The sequence below is a fragment of the Phacochoerus africanus genome, chromosome 4 (assembly GCF_016906955.1).
Source record: "Phacochoerus africanus isolate WHEZ1 chromosome 4, ROS_Pafr_v1, whole genome shotgun sequence".
Lineage (NCBI taxonomy): Eukaryota > Metazoa > Chordata > Mammalia > Artiodactyla > Suidae > Phacochoerus > Phacochoerus africanus.
The window spans coordinates 55,856,641-55,881,400 of record NC_062547.1 but is presented as its reverse complement, the minus strand read 5'-3'; the positions used below and the strand labels follow the sequence as shown (position 1 = coordinate 55,881,400).

The window sequence follows — 24,760 nt, the reverse complement described above, 5'->3', positions numbered from 1 at the left end:
TCCATTACATGTAATTTGATGAAGCTTTGTTTATTTGTTTGTCTCCTGGTAATAATGAATGTGTGTTTTCTTTTGTTATTCATCTTCCTGGATGTTTAATATATATTCTCAGAATAAAAGTAGAAATATTAAGATCAGAATTCTACCAGCTTCCAGGTGTGTATCAGATCCCAGAACATCCTTATTTATGTTTGGAAAAGTTTTGCTTTGTTTGCCCCTATGAGGAAGGAGAGGCTTGGGGCAAGGATGCAAAGGATTTTCAGTTAGAGGGCTCTATTAGAGGTCCGGGTTGTAGACAGGGCCATGGTGGAGAAGGTAATAAAGGGATATTGGCACACAAACCCATACCCCTAACACACATATTTGTATATATGTATGTAATTTATAGAAAAAAATTTCTGTTTATGACTAATTAGAATGTATATAGATAATTTGGCCTGGAAATTCTCTTTTAGACTATTCTTTATTAGCAAAACAAATAACTAATACTATAAAGTTCTTCTAGAACCAAAGACTTTTTTTTCCTTTTTTCTTTTACATTATTCTAGCTTAAACAAAAACCGTAACAGTATAGTGCTTTGATTGCTGAGGGAATTTGTACTATTTTGTTTCTACTTTACATTAAGGAAAATCTTAAAATTCCACAGACTCTAAACTCAGAGTAACTTATATGTTACTTTGATAAGACAGTACCCATGAACATTTAATATGCATGTAACATATATAAAATATAATTTATACATTATATATATATTAATGTATGTATACCATATATATATATAGTATATTTATACTAGATATTTATAGCAAACTCTTCTAGGAGTAGCTCACAAAATTGATAGAATAGGTCTCACAAATGGACATCACTTAATTTCCTCAACGAGGAAGACTGAAAAGCAGATGACACACTCCTGGATTAGGAATGAAAAGAAAATGATACTGTGATGGTTTTTGTATTAAAGTTCCTCCAATTGGAAAGAGTAAAATCTGCTTTAAGGAATCAATGGAGAGGTATTTTCTGTCAAAGGATGTAACTTGAAGAAAGTGTTACCATTTTCACATCACAGCTGAATGTTATCAAAGAAAGGTAGTCATAATGGAAACAGTCACAGTTTACTAATGTTCACCTCATCACTTTCTATCTCCAGAATATAAATTATTTTATGATTTGAAACCTGCAGGATAATGGAGGAAAGCAACAACAGCTCTGAAAAGGGATTTCTTCTTCTTGGATTTTCTGATAGGCCCCAGCTAGAGAGAATCCTTTTTGTTATAATTTTGTTCTTCTACATCCTAGGCCTCCTGGGGAACACTGCCTTCATTTTGGTGTCTTGCCTTGACCCCAAACTCCACAAGCCCATGTACTTTTTCCTCAGAAACCTCTCTTGCATAGACATCTGCTTCACCGTAAGTGTTGCCCCACAGTTGCTGGTTACCATGAATAAGAAATACAAGAACATGAGCTATGGTGGATGTGTGGCCCAGTTTTATGTGGCCATGGGGTGGTGTCCTCTGGGTGTATTCTCCTGGCAGTCATGGCTTATGATTGCTATGCTGTTGTCTGTTGGCCTCTGTAATACACAACCATTATGCATCCTCAGCTCTGTGTATCCTCGGCCAGCATAGCATGGCTCAGTGGCCTCATCACTTCCCTTATTCAGTGACCACAAACTGGACCACATTTTTTGTGAGGTGCCAGTGCTTATCAAACTTACCTGTGTGGATACAACTTTCAATGAGGTAGAAAACTTTGTGGCCAGTGTAATCTTTCTAATTGTCCCTGTGTCACTCATCTTAGTCTCCTATGGCTTTATTTTTTTATTTTTATTTTTATTTTTATTTTTTTTTGTCTTTTTGCCATTTCTTGGGCTGCTCCCGCGGCATATGGAGGTTCCCAGGCTAGGGGTCTAATCAGAGCTGTAGCTGCCAGCCTATGCCAGAGCCACAGCAACGCAGGATCCGAGCCACGTCTGCGACCTACACCACAGCTCACGGCAACGCCGGATCGTTAACCCACTGAGCAAGGGCAGGGATCGAACCTGCAACCTCATGGTTCCTAGTCAGATTTGTTAACCACTGCGCCACAACGGGAACTCCTCCTATGGCTTCATAACAAAGCTGTGTTGAGTATAAAATCAGCTAGAGGGCACCAAAAGGCCTTTGGGACTTGCTCATTCCATCTGATTGTGGTCATCATTTTCAATGGGACCATCATTTTCATGTATGTTCATCCAGCTAAAAGTAGCTCCAAAAACTAGGGAAAGTTTTTCTCTCTTCTACGCCATAGTCACCCCCCTCTTAAATCCCATTTTCTATACGCTGAGAAACAAAGATGTGAAATTAGCCATGAGGACACTGGTAATGGGAAATACTTTGTGTTCAGAATTGGTATGAGCTGTAGGTATAATCTTATTGGGTTGTTTTGAGTTTACAGATTATTTGCTTTAAGTACTATTTTCTTGTTCAATGTTTTAAGGAGTAATTAAGGACACAGGACTATCTAATTAACTAACATGACTAAGTACAATAGTTTCACTCTTTCCAAACATCTTTCTCATGAAGTCCAAGATTCTATGCTCTATATACAGTAAATTCTTTGCTCTTCCTCAACCATGTCATCAACTTTCACACACACAAATTATTTTACCCTGGAATAGTACTCTATACGATAAATCTCTACTTTCCCCTAAAATCTCAAAATGTTACCTATACTCTTGAATTTTCTTGAGACATGATCTATCTCACTCTCTGGGTAAAAGTAATTATTTCAAAATATATATTTCCTGAGAGCATGAAACATACTCACTCTCTCTGTATGTATATAAACTTGGAAATAATATATTTGACCATTCTCCAACAAGGTAAATTTAAATGGAGAGTGGACAACCTTCACTGTATTGGCTCATTTATATGATGAAAAACACAAATATAGGACAAAATTGTGATACATTGATAACATTTGTGATGTAAATTTTTACTTTCTTATTTTATTAAACAAGTAAGCTTTTATGAAACATATAAATCCATGTATTACTTAGATTAATTCCCTTTTTCTTTAAAGGCATTAGAAATTGAATGAAAGTGACAGTGTCATTTTCTCTGCCTCTGATCTTAATTTTACTTCCATCTTTCATTAAATACCCACAAGTGAAAAACAAACAAATGAATGAACATGAAAATACCAGTGGAAACAGTCAAATTCTTATGTGACTTAGAATTATGACAACCAAAAACCGAGACTCATTTAAATTCAATTTGTACAAGAATATTACTGTCAGTCTATAAATGTTAAAGATAATGTTTAGACCTATCTCTATGCCAAATACCAGATTGAAGGCAAAACAGCTGCACACATAGGGAAAAAAAAAAGTATCAGAAAAATTTTTTGAGTGAATCAGGCATGCCTCTCCAAACCTATTAAACATCTTTAAAACAATTGTAATGATGACTATTTAATTTAATATAAAGAGGAACCATAAAAAACTTATTTTGTCTTCTAGAATTTTCTTATGTGAATTTCCCACTCAATAATGGGATGAAGAGTTGTAAACCTCACTGACTATGCTTAGAAATGCATGCTTTCATTTATAATAACCAAGGAGAGAAGTTCTACAGGAAACCTCACAGTTATAAATACATCACTTCTTTATACTCAGAAAAGCATGAAATAGGAAAGGACATAACATATGTCAGAATCTAAATCACTTTAAATTAAATAAAGTCTCTATGAGAGAAAACACCATAATTAATTTAAAACAAAACAAAACAAAACAGGTAAATCTTCTCCAGGATATCTAGTACTCTGAAATGCCAGCTGCCTAGAGATACCTATGTGCTCAGCTCCCCTGGGGAGGAGAGAGATGTCACCCATGAGATTCTTAACAAGGCCTACAAAAAATTCTGGCCAGGTGTCTTCCAGGAAATATCTGTAGATCCTTGTCGCCAAGGGTCTGCTTAAAAACCTAGGTGCCGGAGGCCAGCTCCAGCAGCCAGGGAGTGTACACATTTTCCCGATTGGAGATGGATGGCGTCAGCGGAAATGTACAGTATGGAGACAGCCTCTTTGTCCCTTCTTTCAGGGTGCTGGACTGCTCAAACTTTATTGGCAACAGTGGTTGATTATATAGACAGTTTTTCACTACAGATTATATCACAGTGTTAAAAGTACATTGGTTAACTATTACATGGTATAGCAGCTATACATCATGTTTTAAGATCTCTATCTTAACAAAACTTAGTGAGTATTTTGAAGAGGCCATAGACACAAGAATTTGGCATTCACAAACTTTTTTTGTAGACTGGTGCTTATCTTCAAAGTGTTATGGCAGGGAGATAGTGTAAGTTAAAATAAACCAACTTAATTAAACTAGCTATCACTTAAAAGCTTTTAAAATCAAGGACAAAACTCACAGCTAGGCTTTTTGGATAATATATGTCTAACTTTTATGAACCTCATTAAGATCCTAACTCTAAAGTTTACTATATAACTGGTTAATAGATAAACACTATGTTTTAACTAGGTTGGATTAAAATAGGGGAAAGTCCTTCAGGATGAAATTCTTGTTATATTATTGTTGTAATTTTGTTAAATCACAAATCGCCACAGGAAAATAAGAATGGGAAATAAGAATAATAAGTAAATAATCAGGAAAGACTGAGGAAAACTGAATAGCAAGCGAATAACAGAAAAAACTAAGTTATCCATGGAACAATCCCCACTCAGCAACACAAAATGGAAATTATTTCCTGGGAAGTTTAGTTTTACACCTATGTCAGCAGGCGAGCCTTATTGTCTTCTGGGCCTGTCCTCAGAATTGTGCCATACAGGCAGGCATCCCCTTGTTTAGGGACCTGCCCTTAAAATTGTACCATTCAGACAGGCCCCTTTTCCTGATTAGGAGCTTGTCCTCAGAACTGCAACGTTCAGGCAGGCCACTTTTTCTGATTAGGAACCTGCCCTCAGAATTGCACTGTTCAGGCAAGCTCCCTCCTTGGCTTCTTGTATCTTCTCAGCTCCCTGCACCTAGGGTGGTGGCAGAGTGGTGGATGACTCAGAACTCCTCTTCAAGTGCCACCTGGATGGATCTTAGGGGACAGTCACTGTCACTACCAGAAACAAATGACCATAAAGAAATAATTGGTGAGTATCCTAGGTCAATTTTTTAAATGATTGAAAAATAAGAAAAATCAACTAAAAACAAAAACAGGATATGAAGTAAAGGAAACAAAACAATCTGAAGAGGAGTTCCCATCATGGCTCAGTGGTTAATGAATCCAACTAGGAACCATGAGGTTGTGGGTTTGATCCCTGGCCTTGCTTAGTGGTTTAAGGATCTGGCATTGCTGTAAGCTGTTATGTAGGTTGCAAACGCAGCTCTCATCCCACATTGCTGTGGCTGTAGGCTGGCAGATACATCTCTGATTAGATGCCTAGCCTGGGAACCTCCATATGCCATGGGTGTGGCCTAGGAAATAAAAAGACCAAAAAAAAAAAACAATATGAAGAAAAATCTATGATAAGAGACTCCCCCCAAAAAAGAACAAAATAAAAACCTAGTTAGAGCTAATATGAAAAAGTTTTAATTGGAAAAAAATTTATTATCGTACACAACAATTTAAATGCTAACATAAAACAGGAGAAAAGAGTTGGTAGAATAAAATAAAGATAAATATGCTATTCTATACAATAACACAAAATATAGGTATATCCCTTCAAAAAGATGACAATAATTAATATAAGAGGAGCAGCAAATATGGAAAACAAGCTGAATGAAAAGACTTAGATGATGTAAACATATTCGGGAAAATATGTTACTATTTTTTTTCTGTATTTAATGATATTTTCTCTATGATAACATCGTTTTTTTTGTTTGGTATTTTTTTGTCTTTTTTCTATTTCTTTGGGCCGCTTCTGAGGCATATGGAGGTTCCCAGGCTAGGGGTCTAATCAGAGCTGTAGCCACCGGCCTACGCCAGAGCCACACAACGTGGGATCCGAGCTGCGTCTGTAACCTACACCACAGGTCACGGCAACGCCGGATCGTTAACCCACTGAGCAAGGGCAGGGACCAAACCTGCAACCTCATGGTTCCTAGTCAGATTCGTTAACCACTGCGCCACGACAGGAACTCCTGATGACATCGTTTTTGCAATTATAGTGCATGTACAAGACCATACTACCTTTTTTATTTATAGTATTCTGAGTTTTCTGTTGTGATTGTGTAATTTCTAAAAATATACACTATTTATTTTTTAAATTTCCTCCAGTTGGATACTCTGTTCACATTTTTTGTTATTTAATAACCTCATTAAACATATATACATGTTTGTAGTCTATATCTATTACAATATATTTATAAGGTATTTTTAAAATTATAATCAGTAAAGCAAAAACAGGGATATATATGTCAATTTACACACATTATCAATTTGCTTTCCAAACATTTTTCCATTTTATCCCCATGGAAGGGGCAATCTTGCCTATTTGTGTGATTATTCAACATTGTAATGGTTTTTAACCTGTACAATTAAAATAGTGCATGTAATGTATAAATGTTTACACCATTCCCTCCATGGAATGGCAGAAATGAATGTCTCAAAATAATAATAAAAACTATAATAAAGTACTTAAAAACTTCTATATATATGTATATATGTATATATATATATAGAAGAATTCAAAGAAAATAATTTTTTATTATTTTATTAAACTATAATAAAATAATAAAAACATATATATAGAAGAATTCAAAGAAAAGAGAAAACATATAATATTTTATTTTAAACATTTAATATTTTATTACATGTAGAATTTTTATTAAATAAAAAATTTAATATTTTATTACATATAGAATTTTTTATTATTTTATTTTATTATTATTTTTATATTTATATATATCTACACACACACACATATATAGAAGAATTCAAAGGTAAGAGAAAACATAATATTTTAGAAAAAAAACTGAGGGAACCCACAGCACAAAGTCTAGCTCAAATGGTAAGTAAAAAAAATGGAAACATTTTGAAGTTTATAGATATAGATATGGGAATTAGAAAGAGATTCATTCAGGATAATTTGTTGAGTTGGCTGAGGATGATGATTCTCATCCCTAATATGTAACAAGAAAAGATATTCAATCCAAGAGGAAAATGAAAGGAAAAAATCACCATAATGCTCAGAAGATAATAGTCATAAGATAAATTATAGTCATGTCTCCATTGATACAGGGAGTCTCAAAAAATAATGCATTCAAGAAAATACATACTCAAGTATAAAAAAAAATAGTGGATGATTTCCTCAAATTCAAAAAAGAAATCCTCTAAGTAAAAAAACAATAAAAGGAGGAAGGTAAAAGAAAAAGAATTCCTAAATGCTAAGTAATGTTTTTAAATAAAGTGAGAGGAAATTTTAAAATTCCTTCAAAAATAGTGGGAAGTATAAATACAGCTGGAAATATGTAACCTTTAACAAATATTATATTTAGAAGAAAAAAGAATTATTTTTAATTGAACACAGATGGAAAAATGTTTATCAAATGAAAGATTGAGTCTGGAATTGTGCCCTGAATATTGTGAAAAAGGAAAAAAAATACACATATATATAAACACTAAAATATATGAATTTAGATAATGCATATTGTATAATATATAAATTGTATAAATACAGTATATATGCATACATAATGCATATTGTACATGCATATTATTATATGATTATTATATGATATCTATTAAATAAAATAACAGTCGAGAAAGCAGTAATGTTACTCATCTTTCTCTCAAAACTAAACCAAACAAACAAAAAAACCCCACTAATTCATATAATGTAGTGTTTGAGAAGGCATTATTTTTGTGGAATCATAAAGTAAATAATAGACTTGTAAATATTGGTGGGAGAAGTAATCCAGGAAAGGGAAGCAGCAATTGCTAGGTTTCTAAAACAAACAAACAAAACAATAATATAGAAATTTTCTCAAATAGAAAGAACTACAATAGCACTAGAAGCCCAAAGAGTTCAATGGAGAAAGTCAAAGATATATTTGGAGAGGTAAACTAGGTTACACACTAGAGGTCTTAGTTCAGACAAAAACCACATCTATTATATAGGGTTGTTAAAAGCATTAAATGAGAAGTCTCCCATAAAACCTCATAACAGGAAAAACAAAGTCAATTAAAAAAAATAGTCAGATTTAGTGAGGTGCTTAGTGATTAACATTAATCGGTATCTTCTCATTGGGTCTAAAACAACCAATTACAAAATAGAATAAAAAGACAGCCCATCTAAAATGCAAACTTTGGAAATGTAAAAATGTTTAGAAAAAAGATCCATAAAATGTGCAATGTTAATAATGAAGCATTTCACAATCCACAAATGAGGATAAAAGAAGCCAGAAGGAAATATGGAGAATGGTGATTTCAAAAAATTGACAAGCTTAAAATAATTCAGTATGATTTTTATTGACCCGTGCTGAATTTTTTTTGTTCTTGTTTTAATGGTTCTACTGTTCCTGCCTCTGAGTTCTATGGAAAATGCAATGCTTTGCAGGAAAAAGAAAAAAAAGTCCCATGTTCACAGAAAAATGCCAAACAAGACAGTCTCCACATTTCCACCATTTTAATCTCACGTGCACCTGGTTAGTAGAACCTAAATCACAGGTAAAATCTCAGATACAATGGAGTATGTATTTTTAAAATTTTACCTTTCCAGCTCTAACAGTGAATAAAAATATAATTGAAGGATGTGGAAAGGAAGATAAGTAAACTAATAACAATAGCCATTAATGAAACATTTGTTATTGAAACATAAATTTAGATTTCGCCACTCAATATATTATCCTTTTTTTCTTCTTTTTTTAAATGTCCACACCTGAAGAATAAGAAAACCACTGAGCTAGGTTTTGAGTCAAAACTTCAGCTGCAGCCCACATCACAGCCTTGACAACAATAGATCTGAGCTGCATCTGTGACTTTCGCTGCAGCTTGCAGCAATGCTAGATCCTTAACTCACCGAGGGAATGCAAGGGATTGAACCCATATCTCACAGGATAATGTTATGTCCTTAATCCCTTGAATCACAGTGGAAACTCTGTCTTTTCTTTTTTAAATAGCTGTTCCTATTACATTTTTATTCAAGTACAGTGCAAATATCATTTGGTTTCCTTTCATATATTTATTTCTATGGTTCTTCCTTCATTTTTAACTTACTTTGTTTACCTTTTCAAACTATGTTTGAAACTCAGTTTTTCATTTCTTTTGAATACTGTGGTAGTTCAAATATTATATTTAAATATCTACTTCTTCAGTATTTCTACAGCATCTGTGTATCACTTAAGAAAAAAAAAGACATTTATTTTGTTACCATCTCCCCCATGTTGCACCAGGTTTGTTGTTTAGTTATTGATATTAAAAACATTAAGAATATCCTTATATATATAGAATTATTTTGATCAAATAGTCATAGCTATAATATCTCCAATATTAATTGATTCATCAGCTTTACATCATGAATTAGTTACCATGCAAAGAAAGCTATTGCTTTTGTGAAGATGTAAAGGAACAGGACTCGTATATATTGGTGGAAGTAGTTCTTCCTATTCCCACATCCATTATATGAATATCTGGATCGTGTTTCTTACATTAATTCTGTGTTGTAGTGATTTCTGTCATTTCTATTTTGGTTTTAGTGATATCATCATTTATCCAGTCAAATATATTCATATTTTCTCATGTATTACAATGAAATGATTTTGTCTCATCATGAATCATTTCCCACATATTTTCCCACATGTTACTTAGTGGGCTAAGATTTTTTTCTCGGCCAATTTTATTATGAAGTACATATTGATGCTCTATCTCCTAAAGTATCTCCTATTTGAAATTTCTTTTCCATTTTCTTAAAACATAAAGAAAATGTTTACTATTTAAAAGATATTCCACTTGTAGGTTTGTAAATATTTTCCATTTTTCTATTATTTATTATTATGAAATAAAGAGGTAATGAGGTAAATAAAGAAATAAAGAGGTAAATAAAATGGTAATGATATTTGCAACTGCATAAAGCAACAGGAAGTTTTTCCGCAGATTTCTAAGGATTTCTCTACACTTATAGCTCAATATTTTTTCAGATGTAGTAAAGGCTATCTCATATTGTAAAACATGCATTTGGATATTTGTTTTCATTCTTTTTAGTATGGTTATATTTTTACCTGTAAAATTGTTTTTTCTTTGAAAATATTATTGGTTTCCAAAGCTATCATTACCTTTAAAATCTTTTAAATTTTAAAATATTTTCCCAGTAATTTTAAGCCTTTTTTTTCCTTTAGTTCTTAACTGTTTTCAGCTACTTCTAATCTTATTTTGTTTTTAAAATTGTTTTCTTTTTAATTTGTTTATTTTATTAATTACCTTTGTTGGCTGAATAGTATTCTCTATTTTTACTTTATACTTACTCTGTAATTATCTCATATATAGAATTTGAATTCTATTGTACAGAATAGTTTAATTTTTATTTCAAGACTAATGTTTTTGTTTCAAGACTTACATTTTTATTTCAAGACTAAAAACTTTTTATAATTTTCATGGATATCAGGAGTTCCCACCATGGCTCAGTGGTTAACGAATCCAACTGGGAACCATGAGGTTGTGTGTTCTATCTCTGGCCTCATTCAGTGGGTTGAGGATCCAGCACTGCTGTGAGCTGTGGTGTGGGTCACAGAAGTGGCTCAGATCGGGCATTGGTGTGGCACTGGTATAGGCTGGTGGCTACAGCTCCAATTGGACCCCTAGCCTGGGAAACTCCTTATGCCATGAGTGCAGCCCTAGACAAGACAAAAAAATAAAAGATAAATAAAAAAATATAATTTTCATGGATATCACATCATAACTTTTCTATTATGTAACTTCCCTTTTGTTTCTGATATATGATGTTGCCTAGAAACATTTCATATTTAAAGTAATTTGTTTCTATTCCTAGGTATCAATGTATTTTATACAAAAATTGGTTTTTAAAATGTGTTTAGAACCTGTTAGATCTTTTAAATATTTTACAAAGCTTTCATTGAACAGTATTCGGTAAAATGTTCTATAGTCTTGCAGAGAGGTTTTATTACCCATCATTGTTGCCAGACATAAATCTTTATGTTTTCATCTTATATTTTATCCTTAAGCACCCCAAACTCAGTTTTATTATTTATTTTCTCCTGTGTAAACATTGCTTTGAACTGTTCAATCCTTTCTGACTATATCTAGTCATGTAAAAGTGTATGCAATCAGTTTCAGACTAATAAAGAATATCATCTTAATTATTTCTGTATTGTTTTTCAACCTGTAATGTCTAATGACTAGCATAAAGATGGTCACATAATTCACTAAATGAACTTTGTGGAGTCAGTAAGTATATCTGGGATCACATGGGACCGAGGACCCTTTGCTGCGGTACTTGCTCCTGAAAAACATCTCCAAGAGCAACAGAATACAAAGAAACTTGTAGTTTCTAAAATACGCTAAAAATAACTGCATTCAGTTGGGACAAATAATGAACAAGATACAAAAAGACCAAAAATCCAACTGCTACTTCTGAGACATCCAAAGCAAAAGCAGGGAAATGTGCATGCCCAAAGACATAGGCAGACCACCCAAGCCACCTATTTGGCCTGACTTCTAGGCCCTCCCCAACCCTCACCCCATAAAGAATTTTCCCTCCCACCCCCAAGGAGCAAACAAGGGAAGTTAATACTTTTTTTCATGCTCTCATTCTGCACCATGAGTGATTCCAGATAAAAATCTTGACAGAATTTCTCGTCTGGCATCTTATCAATTTCTCTTGTAAAAGGAGTCCAAGAACAGTTGTTGGTAACAAACCAGTGACTATGGGAAATTTTAACACACATAATCAGTAGATCAAATTTTTAAATTATGTTAATGAGGAATCAATTGAAAACCATCAGAAGTGGTAGCTCAGTTAATTTATTGAAAATAAGGGAAGCATTTGAAAAAATTCTGTATTTTTTAACCACATTTCAGACTGGCAGCTAATTACCTATAAACAGAAACCCAAGGGGCCTCCTGAGAAGCTCATTTCCTTCTGTGCTCTTTTTATTTCCTTTAACAGAGAAAAAATACTCTCACTTTTCTTGACACTTTCTAATGACTACACAATGCTCTGTGTTTAAGACAGGAGTCACTAAGAATGGAGATCCCTAATATAAGGGCTCAGGGCAGGGAAATGTGAGGGCAGCCCCTCAGATAATTTATTTGTTTTCATCTCTTCCACTGAGCTGCTTTCCAACTAGATATGCTACTCAGATTTCTAAGATAGAAAAGTTAGAAAAAAGAAAGAGAAGATCAGACTTACATAAATTCTGAGTGTATAACATTTCCCTAAATTTTAAGGATACTTATGCTATGTGCTGTGAAAGTTAGTGGGACAGGTTGTAGTTTAAGACACACAAATCATCACTATATTCCTCCCAGACTCAATGATTTTGTGCTGTGAATTTATTATGTTGCAGGACTTGTACAGTGAGACAGGACACCAAGGCCTTTTTGCCAGGAAGCAGCATTTATTTGGGCTGGCACTGGCTCGGCAGACTCATATACAATGGCTGATCCCTGAACGCAGCAGGGCACTGTCTTATATACCCTCTGTTATTTTTTCTTTCACATTTTGGTCCTTTTGTCCCTCTTATAAGGTAACATGCAATCTGTAAATTCTGGTTGGAAGGTCTATGCTACAAAGCTGCACATGGATACTAATTATGTCACACTGCCACAAAGTTGCACATATGAGCACAGATGCTGGTTGTGCATGTTGCCTTCCCTTTGTTCTGGGAGTGCCCCTACCACATTCCCCCATTTGATTCTCAGACTCCACTTTGGGGGCTCAAAGAGCATCATCTTGGTTTAGGTGTTTATATTTCCATAGCATCATTACATGTGTTCTGTTTTTCTTTGACCATGCCTTCAATGAGGCTGGAGACACACCTCATAACTGGGCGGTGCTAGACATGGTAGGATTAGACAAGCCCCCAAAATAAAAACACAACAATTATGAGGGTTTTAAATCCCCCCAAAGTTGAAAACCATCCACTAAACAAATTTTTTAACAACTGCCTGTAACCTGATAATGCAGTTTAACATATAGATGGGAGTACGGTATCCATAGGATCTGTCCTCTGCCCAGGTGGCTGGACTGTAGTAATGGATATATGCTTAGGCAGCCCTTTGTCATCTTTTCAGTTGCCAATTTGTAGGGCATGTCATTTTATCTGGTTCTCCCAGTACTCATACACTTGGACTCCCAAATGTTCCCCTCTGGCAAGAAAAAAGATGGGTAGATCAACCCCAACACACAAAATCCTGACCAGTTTTGGGGAAGTACAGTATAGGCTGTTATCGCACATATCCAGTATAGTCCACTTGGGGCCCTCCATTTGATATCTGTGTTGACCTCATCCCAGGCCTTTTGTCACATTTCCAGTCAGCTGGGGCAGTTTTCACCAACCCTATGGCAAAGATTAGGGTGAAGAGCACATCAACAGACAGGGACAAGTGTGACAGTGCATTACAGTAAGAGGATGGAAATAGAAAAGAAAACCAGTGTATTTATCCTTTCAGGTACCTAATTCCTCAAGCTTCTGCCATGTGTAGATTAGTCAGCTTCTGGAGTGACTAAAACAGGGCTGCAGTCCTCAAGGGTCTCTGCGGTTGCAATCTGTTTCCTCTGGATGGTCAGCTTGCATGGTGTTGATAGATCAGAAGTGTTTTCCCAGCCCTAGAAAGCAAGTTTTACTCTGCTGTGGTGAATCCAAAGAGCCACTTCTGTCACCTGTACTGCAGTAGGGGTGGATAAAATGACAGTAAATGGGTCCCTCCAAAGAGGTTTTAATGTCTGGATAGTCTTTTTTTTTTTTTTTTTTTTCCCATAGAGCCTCCTCTGGTCTGAAGGGGTAAGTGTCTGTGGTTAGTCTTACAGGCAACCGTTCCCTGACCCGCTGATGGAGGGTGGCCAGGGTGGAACCTAGCACCTGCATCTGTTACTCAGGGTAAGGTTTGCTAATTCCTTCAAGACCCCCTTATACCCTTAATGAGAGGAGGGGGATTCCCATAGATAATTTTATAAGGGGAAAACCCTGTCTATGTAGTGGGGCTGGACCTAATTCTTAGCAAGTCTACTGGCAAGAGCTCATCCCAATGTAAGTGAGTCTCCTGGCAGTTTGCTTAATTGCAGTTTCAGAGTCCAATTCATCTGTTCCACCTTCCCAGAGCTTTGGGGCCGATAGGCCATGTGTAACTTCCAGGTGATTTTCAATACCTTTGCCACCAACTGTACCACCTCAGCTGCAAATGCTGGTCTGTTTTCTGATCCAATAGTAATAGGTATCCCAAATCAGGGAAAGATTTCTTTTAAGAGAAATTGGGCCACCTCATGTGCCTTGTCCATGAAAGTAGGGAAAGCCTCTACACAACCTGAGAATGTACATATGAAGACTAACAGATATTTATAGCCTCAGACATGGGTAAGCTCAGTGAAGTCCACAACTGTATTTTTGCATGGGGCCCTGCCAACACTCTATCCAGGGGCAGCCCTAAGCCCCTGATGTTGGTTATTTCTCTCACAAGTTTCACATTTTTCACATATTACTTAGGATATGCTGGAAAGCCAAAGGATGTAGAAGTGTAGGTGCAATGTGGTCTCGAGAGCTGTTCGGCCAAGGTGAGTCTCCTGGTAAAATTGTTTGACGAAGGCTGGGGCTAAGCCTACAGGATTGCTATTTGGCTGTCTTCAAATTTCCACTATCCACCCAGGAAGTAGTTTCCATTTTCAGTTTTGAACCAGGTGTTTTCATGCTGTGAGTAGTTTCAATCTCATTCTGCAAATGGACTAGGGAGGAGTGCAGTGATCAGGGCCACTGATTTTATTATCCCCTTGGAGGCTGTGAGTTTTGCTTCTTGTTCTGCTTTATGGTTTCCCCTAGTGACTGTGGTATTCCACCTTTGGTGTCCCTGACTGTATGACCGCCACCATCATAGGGGCCCACACTGCATCTAAGAGTCCAAGGATTTCTTTGCCATATTTTATGTCCTTTTCTCTTGAGCTGATTAGGCCCTTTTCTTTATGTAAAGCCCCATGTACATACTTGGAGTCTGTGTATATATTGACATGTATTCCTCCTGCCAGTTGGAAGACTCAGGTTAGAGTGATGAGTTCTACTTTTTTGTGTGGAAGTCCCTTTTGGTAGAGCTTTTGTTTCATTGGTGGAATGTAGGGTCGCCACAGAATAGCCAGCAAGGCATTTTCCCTCTTTTACAAAGTTGTGACCATAAGTGAAATATTTGGCATCTAGGCCTTCAAGGGGCTGGTCTGTTAAATCTGGTCGACTGGATAATACTTTATCCATGACTTTGACACAAGCATAATCTGGCTGGTCCAGCCTGATATGTAGTAAGGTTACAGGATTTAGGGTCCTTATTACTGCTTGATGAATGCATGGATTTTCACATAACATGCCCTGATATTTGAATATCTGGGTGTTAGTTAGCCAGTATTGTGCCTTATACTCCATTAATGTTAGTACCAAGTGTAGTGCTCAGACTGTTAATTCTTGTCCCATAATCAATTTATCAGCCTCTGACACTAAGATATCTGTGGCTGTAAGTTCCCATAGGCAGGATGGCCATCCTTGGGCACTGGAGTCAAGTGGCTTGGAAAGTATGACACTGGATGTTGCCATGAATCCATCATCCGAGTTAAGACCCCTACTATGACAACAGTGCACTTGTGCACTTGTGTACCTACAAGAAGGGCTTGGCCATGTCCAGGAGCCTTAGGCCAGGTACATTGGTGAGGGTCCACTTAATCTCTTCAAAGGTCTTTTGTTGTGTTTTATCCTACATAGAAGTTCTTATTTTCCTCCCTTTATGGCCTCATAAAGGGGTTTTGCCAAGACAGAAAAGTTAGGTATCCAGATTCTACAGAAACCTGTGGCCCCAAGGAATTCTTGACCTAGTATTGGGTGGATGGAACCAGGTTTGAACAGATAGTCTGTTTTCTTTCTGGGCCCAGTTGACATTGTCCCTGGGATAGGTAAAAACCAAGGTATTTGACTGTTTTCGCAACAAAATTGGGCTTTCATCCTTGAAATTTTATAGCAAGACCAGAGAAGTCCATACTTTAGGAGCCTTTCTAGGTGCCTTTGAATTCCTATCTGGGCCTTAGGAGGCTTGAAATATTGCTTTTGTCAGATGGGCCCCACCCTAGGAGTTGAAAGTTATCTGACTGTGGGAGTTGAAAGTTATCTGGGCCTGTAGATTTCCCAATAAGTCCCAATGCATAAAAACAACAGGACAATTGGGGAGGTATATAAATTCATGAATAATTTCATGTACCCATAAGTTGCATCATCTAGGCAGCAAGAAGGGGTTCTGTGTTTGGTTGCCTGTGGCCCCTACTATGATGGTTTGCCTCTAAGAGAGAAGGCCCACAGACTGAGTTTCCACTGAGTATTCTGCTCCAGTAGCTACCATGAAGTCAATGGCTTGGCCCCCAATGTTCATTTGGACCATAGGCTTTTGGGGGCCTAGCAAAATAGAGCCCTGTTGGAACTAGTCTTTCTTATAGTCTTCCCAACAAAATCATTTTGGGGGGGCCCCATGTGGCTGTTGGTCCAGCTGATATCAGCCCCAGACAACCTGGCCTCTTCACCTCAGCTTGGAACACAATTGGGGATCATCTGACAATTGGGGGCACTCATTTTTTCAGTGGCCTTTCTGGTGACAGTAAGCACATTAATTTCATCACAGTTTTGGCCCTGGGTGAGATGGTCCCCCTTGTTGCTCCTTTTTCTGGCCTTGGCCTCAGTCCTGTGGGGCATCTTTTGTTTGCTTCACCAAGACATCAGTCAGTAGGCTTGCCTTTTTTTGGATTTTTTGTTTTCAACTTTTAATGTTGCCTGGTCATGATTGACAAACATTTTAGTTTCTATCTCCAGCAACTGCCTGGCATTCATGCCTGCAAACCCCTTTAATTTCTGAAGCTTGCATTGGATGTCCCCTAGTGCCTGGCTCATGAAAGCTGCATTGACCATCTGCTGGTTTTCACTTGCTTCTGGGTAAAAGGGGGTATAGAGGTAGAATGCCTCACATAGCCTCTCATAGAATTGGCTTGTGCTCTCATCAGGACCCTCTGAGGTTTTGCTCATGTTTATAGCCTTTTTTCTTCCCTCCTTCATGTTGTTTAAAGGAGCCTCTTGGTAATGCTTGAGCATTTGAAATCCTCAGGCATTATTAGGGTCCCAGTGAGGATCTTCCACAGGGAATTAGCTCTGGGAGTAAGCCGTGCATTTATGCCAGCTGGGGCATGTATTTCTAGCCATTTTAAAGCAGTCTGAGTGATTTGGTGACATTCCTCAATTTTGAGTAGGGTCAGGAATAGTTGGCAACAATCAGCCCAAATGGGCCTGTGGGTCTGGATGATGGATTTCATTAGATCAATCATCACTTGGGGCTTCTTTTTGTAGGAGCAGGTATGATTTTTCCAATTAGGAGATCAATGGTGGTGAAGTGTTGGTACACAAAAATACATTTGCTTCCTTGAATTTGGCCTTCTTGATCAAAATAAACAGGCCCTCTGTTATCTCTCAGTGGCATCTGCAGGGCCCCTGGCACTATGGTGAAGAGGGGCTCTCACTGCTGGCCTGAATTTCCTATTGCCTTCCTAACGCTTTGCTAACTAGTTCTTTTTCTAGTGATCCCTTGGAAGGCCAACCCAAACTGAATGAAGGCCAATCTATCTCAGAGAACATTCAGAGTTTTCCAGGAGTCAACTTAATACTGTAATCTCCCTCTTGAATTTATTTATTTTTTTAAATAATACACTCTAAGGGGGTATATTTACAGTTTCCTCACCCTAATAGACGACAGTCACACACAAGAAGGGAAAGGGAAGCAGTATCTCCTCCATCTCTGGCTGCTCTCCTGGAGGAGATATTTCAGGTGCCTCTTAGCATTGGTGGGACTGTATAAACCCCAATGTCAGGAACTCTCTGAAGACAGCCACCATAAGCCATATGAGGATCACCACAGAACAGTGGTTGTGTCAGAACTGTCCTGTCGTCTGTCTCATTCACTCATATTCATACTACATCTCCAACCCCACCTTAGAGTTGTGGTTTCATCTCCTGTGAGACTACCTGGGCAACTCTGTGAGGTGATCAGGTTCCCTTCTGCCTCTTAGGGGCAGGCCAAAAAATTGAACCTGTGTTCTTACCAGTCTGATGGGCAGCACTCCCTTGGCTGGTTCCTGGGCCTCACCAGGTTCTGCTGTGCTCCCGAGGTCCTCACCCAGGCATACTGAGAGGGCTAGTCAACTATAGATCAATGGGTCCACTGGTGTCAGGCAAGATCATCTCTCCTGGTGTCCTGGGATTTGCACTCCAAACAAAGGAAGTGAAATCACTGTCTCTGAATCTGGACTAGCCCCCAATAAATGTTGCAGGACTTATGTACAGGGAGATAGGACACAGGCCTTTTTGCTAGGGAGAAGTGTTTATTTGTGCTGGCAAGATTCAGCAGATTCATATCCAAAGGCTGAGCCCCAAATGCAGCAGAGTGCTTCTTATATACCCTCCATTATTTTTTCTTTTACACTTTGGTCCATTTGTCCCCCTTATAATGTAACATACATTCTGTAAATTCTGGTTGGAAGGTATATGCTACAAAGTTGCACATGGATACTGATTATGTCATACTGCCACAAAGTTGCATGTATGAGCACAGATGCTGGTTGTGCAGTTGCCTTCCCTTTGTTCTGGGAGGGCCCATACCACATTTGTAGCTTTTTAAAAATTACTTACATTTTTTAGGCCACAGCTGCAACATATGGAAGATCCCAGGCTATGTTAAATTGGAACTATGGCTGCAAGCCTATGCCACAGCCACAACACCACCAGATCTGAGCCACATCTGTGATCCTCACCACAGATTATGGAAACCCCAGATCATTAACCCATTAAGTGGAGCCAGGGATTGAACACACACCCTCACAGATAATAGTTTTGTTTCTGCTGAGCCACAATAGAACTCCTATTGTAGAATTTGTAAGTTAACATACACACATATACACATACATATATATACATATATATATATATGTTAAATATTTAATATGTTAAATTTTAGATTAGCAAAAATTTCAAAAAAAAATTTGTGTCCAATATCTCCTTATCCTTATATCCTCTGATCTATAGTCTACAGTTCCTGGAAAATTAATACTCCAGGAAAATGTCACCTAACCCAAGTCCCTAAACTAGTGTTACTTATCTAATGCCTCTGCATCATATTTTGCTCTTGCACATGAAGAAAACATATAATCACATACTTTATAAATTTGTTGTTTTGATTTATGTCTATTTTCCTACATTTTAAATTTTATTGAAGTATAGTTGACTTACAATGTTGTGTTAGTTTCACATATACAGCAAAGTGAATCAATTATACATATACACATATCCATTCCTTTTCATATTCTTTTCACATATGGTCCATACAGAATACTGAGTAGTTTTCCCTGTGCTATAGAGTATGTCCTTGTTACTCATTGATTCCTCATATAGTAGTGTGAATATTTCAGTCCCAACTTTCAAATTTATCCCTATCCCCATCATTTCCTCTTTGATAATCATTAAGTTTTGTCTCAAATTCCCTGAATCTGTTTGTTTGTGAATAAATTCTTTTAGATCATTTTTATTAGATTCCATGTATAAGTGATGTCATATGATATTTGTCTTTCTCTGATTTACTTCAATTAGTTTAGTAGTTTTTAGGTCATCCATATTGTTACAAATTGCATTATTTAATTTTTTGAATGCTGAGTTTATACCATTATATATATGTACCATATCTTCTTCATCCACTCCTCTGTTGGGTGTCATTTATTTTGCTTCCACATCTTTGGTATTGTAAATAATGCTGCCACAAATATTGGTGTGTATGTATTTTTTGATTTATGATTTTCTCTGGATTTATTCTCCAGAGTGGGATTGCTGGATCATATGGTAGTTCTTTATTTAGATTTTTAATGAATCTTCACTAATTCTCCATAGTATCTGCTTGAATTTACATTTCCAAGAAGAGTGGGGTAATGTCCCCTTTCTTCCACACCTACTTCAGCATTTATTTTTTGTAGATATTTTGACGATAGCTATACTGCCTGGTGTGAGGTGATACCTCATTGTAGTATTTATTTGCATTTCTGCAATAACTAGCAATATTGAGCATCTTTTCACGTGCTTTTTGGCCACTGTCTTTGGAAAAATATCTATTTAGGAGTTCCTGTCTTGACGCAGAGGAAATGAATCTGACTAGGAATCATGAGGTTGTGGGTTAATCCCTGGCCTCACTCAGTGGGTTAAGGATCTTGCATTTCCATGAGCTGTGGTGTTAGGTCATGGAAGCGGCTCAGATCTGGGGTTGTTGTAGATCTGGTGCAGGCTGGCAGCAACAGCTATGATTAGACACCTAGCCTGGGAACCTGCATATGCTGTGGCTGCAGCCCTAAAAAGACCAAAAAAAAAAAAAAGTCTATTTAGATCTTCTGCCCATCTTTGGATTGGAGATATATATACATACATGTATATATGTAACTGTATGAGATGTTTGTATATTTGGAGATTAATCTCTATTGGTCCTTGGTTTGCAAAGATTTTCTCACATTCTCTGGGTTGGTATTTTCATTTTGTTTATTGTTTATTTTGCTCTGTAAGAGCTTTTACATTTAATTAGGTCTCATTTATTTATTTTATGTTTTTAGATCCATTACTCAAGGAGATAGATCCAAAAAGTGATTTATATCAAATAGTGTTCTAGGTTTACCTTTAGGAGTATAATAGTATCTGGACTTACATTTAGGGCTTTAATCCATTTTGAGTTTATTTTTATGTATGGTGTTAGAAAGTGTTCTAATTTCATTTTTTACAGGTAATGGTCCAGTTTTCCCAGCACCACTTATTGAAGAGTTTTTCTTTTCTCCATTGTGTATTTTTGTCTTTTTTGTCATATTAATTGACCATATGTACATGGATTTATTTCTGGGATATCTTGAACCACTGATCTATATTTCTGTTTTTGTGCCAGTATCAGACTGTGGGATTAAATTTGCTAACAATTTTTAAGAATTTCTGTGTCTGTATTTATCAAGGATATAGGATGGTAATTTTGAGTGTGTGTGTGTGTTATTTTTGTCTGGTTTTGGAATTACAGTGATGGTAGCCTTATAGAATGAGTTTTGGAGTGTTCCTTCCTCTGCATCTTTTTAGAAGATTTTCAGAATGTTGGAATTTAACTTTTCTCTGAATGTTCAATATAATTTGTCTGTGAAGCCATCTGGTTCTAGACTTTTGTTTATTGTAAGTTTTAAATCATACTATCAATTTCAGTACTAGTGATTGTCTATTCATATTTGCTATTTCTTCCTGGTTCTGTTTTGAGAGTTTGTACATTTGTAAGAATTTGTTCATTTCTTGTATTTTGTCCATTTTATTGGCATATATTTAGTTATAACTAGTCTCATATGACACTTTGTATTTCTGTGGTGCTAGTTGTAATTTCTCCTTTTTCTTTCATTATTTTATTAATTTGATACCTCCCACTTTTTTTTCCTTGATGACTCTAGATAAAGGCTTTATCAATTTATTTTTTATCCTTTCAAAGAACCAACTTTTGGTTTTGTGGATATCTTTTTTTTTTTCTTCTTCTCAACTATTTTTTTCTGCTTTCATCTTCATAATTACTTTCTTTCTACTAACTTTGAATTTAATTTGTTCTTTTATTTTCTAGTTCCTTTAGGAGTAAACTTATTTTTTTTTTCTGAGGTAAAATTAATGCTGTATACTTCCCCTCAGAACTGCTTTTGCTTTGCCCTGTAGGTTTTCATTGTCATTTATCTATAGATATATTTTGATTTCCTCTTAGTTGTTTTCAGTGATCCATTGGTTCTTTAGCCTCAAGTTATTTGCGGGTTTTTTTTTTTTTGCAATTTTTTTTCTTGTGATTCATTTCTAGTCTCATAGTGTTGCAGTCAGAACAAAACTATTTGTGTGATTTCAATTTTCTTAAATTTTCTGAGGTGTGATATGGCCCAATATGTTATTTCTATTGGCTAATGTGTTTCATGTGAACTTGAGAAGAATATATGTTCTGCTGCTTTGGGATGGAATATTCTATAAATATCAATTAAGTCTATCTTGTCTAATGTGTCATTTAAAGCTTCTATTCCTCCCTTTTCTTTTCTTCCTTTTATTTATTTATTTATTTATTTATTTATTTATTTATTTATTTATTTATTGTCTTTTTCCTGTTCCCTTTTGCTTTTTAGGGCTGTAACTTTAGCATATGGAATTTCCTAGCCTAGGGGTCAAATCAGAGCTGTAGCCACCAGCCTACATCACAGCCACATTAAAGCTTGATACAAGTCACATCTGTAACCTACACCACAGCTCATGGCAATGTCAGATCCTTCACCCACTGAGCAAGGCCAGGGATTGTACCCATGTCCTCATGGGTACTACTCATGTTTGTTTCCACTGAATCACAACAGGAACTCCCAGCATATGTTTCTTTATTGATTTTTTGTCTTGATGATTTATCCATTGATGTAAGAGGGTTGTTATAGTCCTCCAATGTTATTGTATTGCTGTTGATTTCCCATTTTATGGCTTTTAGAAGTTGCCTTATATATTGAGGTTCAAATTTATTGGGGGAATATATATTTACAATTGTTATATCTCCCTCTTGTAAGGTTTTATCCCTTGATCATTAGCCAGTGTCTTTTTTTGTCTCATAATATTCTTTATTTAAAAGCCATTTTTTTCCTGATATGGTTATTGCTACTTTAGCTTTATTTTGATTTCAATTTGCATGGAATACCTTCTTTCCTACATTCACTTTCAGTCACTATGTGTCCCTAGATCTGAAGTGAGTCTCTTGTAGACAGCATATATATAAGTCTTATTTTTGTATCCATTTAGCCAGTCTATGTTTCTGCTTGAAGAATTTAATCCATTTACATTCAAGATAATTATGATATGTATGCTTTCATTATCATTTTCTTAATTGATTTGCATTTATTGTTGGACTTTTTTCTTGCCTCTCTCTTTTGTTCACTTCTCTTGTGATGTGATGACTCTTTATTGTTGTATTTGGATTGATTTTTCTTTATGTGTGTGTATGTATGGTTCCTATGGGGTTTTCCTATAGCATTCTACATAAATACAAAATTGTTTTACTTTGATGGGCTCTTATTTTCATATGCATTTTTGAAATTCTACACTTGATTTCTCCTCTTCTCCAGATTGCTGGTTTTTGGTATAGTATTTGTCTGTGAATGATATTTTACTTTCATTTCATATATGCCTTTACTGGAGACCTTCTCCATTTTGTAATTTTCCTGTTTCTTGATGTAGCCTTTTTTTCTACTTAGAAAAGTTCCTTTTGGATTTGTTGTAAAGCTGGTGATGTTGAATTTTAGTTTTTGCTTGTCAATAATTTTTTTTTTAATTTCTCTGTCAAACCTGAATTAGAGCCATGCTGAGTAGATTATTCATATTCTTGGTTGATTTTTTTTCCCCCTTTAAAATTACCATGCCACTGCCTTCTGGCTTACAGATTTTCTGCTGAAAAATCAGCTTGTAACCTTTTGGCGATTTCCTTGTATCTATTTTTTGCTTTTCCCTTGTTGCTTTTTAATATTTTTTCTTTATTTTTAATTTTGTCAGTTTGATAACATGTGTCTCCAGGTATTCCCCCTTACTTTCCTGGGATTCTCTGAGCTACCTCCACTTGAGTGACTGTTTCCTTTCTTATATTAGGTGATTCTGGGCTATAATCTTGTCAAATATTTTCTCAGGTCATTTCTCTAACTCTTCTAGCTTTTGTGAACTCTATGATGCAAATGCTGGTTCATTTAAAGCTGTCCAAGAAGCCTATAAGACCTTCATCTCTTTTCAGTTTTTTTTTTTTCTTCCCATGGTAGTGATTTCCACTACTGTCTTCCACTTAACTTTTTCATTCTTCTGCCTCTGTAAATTCTTCCATTTACTCCTTATAGTGTATTTTTCATTTCAGTTATTGTATTGTTCATCTTTGCTTTCTCTGTAAATCTTCCAGCTCTTGGATTATTCTTGGATTATATCTTGGATTATTCTTACCATCTTCACTCTGAATTATTTTTTTCAGATAAATCACCTATCTCCTCTTCATTTAGTTGTTTTTGTGGGTTTTTATCATAGTTCCCTGTCTGAAACATGTTCCTCTATAACATCATTTTGTCTAAATTTCTCTGGTCTTTCTATATGAGGCTTCTGGGGTTTTAGTTCCTCTTGTTTCTGATGTCTACCTTCTTCTAGGTAAATTTAATCCAGGTGCTTGTGCAGAATTCCTTGTTGGAGAGACTGGTGCCTGCCCACTTGCTTGTGGAGCTGGGTCTTGTTCCTCTGGTGGAAAGGGCCATGTAAAGTGGTTTAGATTGCTTACTTATTTATTTATCAGTGTAAGAGCTGTTTTTAGTTTGGATGACTGCCACAACTTTCATCAGTCTGTGATGGCCATTTTTCCATTGATAGGAGATGTTACTAAAGTTGTGGTAACCAGGGCATATACTAGATATTGAGCAAGGCCTCCTATTAGCTTTGTGGTTGTCTCAGCCTTGTAAAAGGCAATGTCTAGTTGCTATTTGTTGTAATATAACTTCCAGATCTGATTCTGA

The 24,760-nt window shown here is 36.1% G+C and overlaps 1 pseudogene; it reads left to right on the top strand.

Moving 5' to 3' along the window:
* The first annotated feature begins 1,185 nt into the window (after nt 1-1,185).
* LOC125124560 (olfactory receptor 2G6-like) lies at nt 1,186-24,509 on the top strand (annotated as a pseudogene).
* The last annotated feature ends 251 nt before the right edge of the window (nt 24,510-24,760 follow it).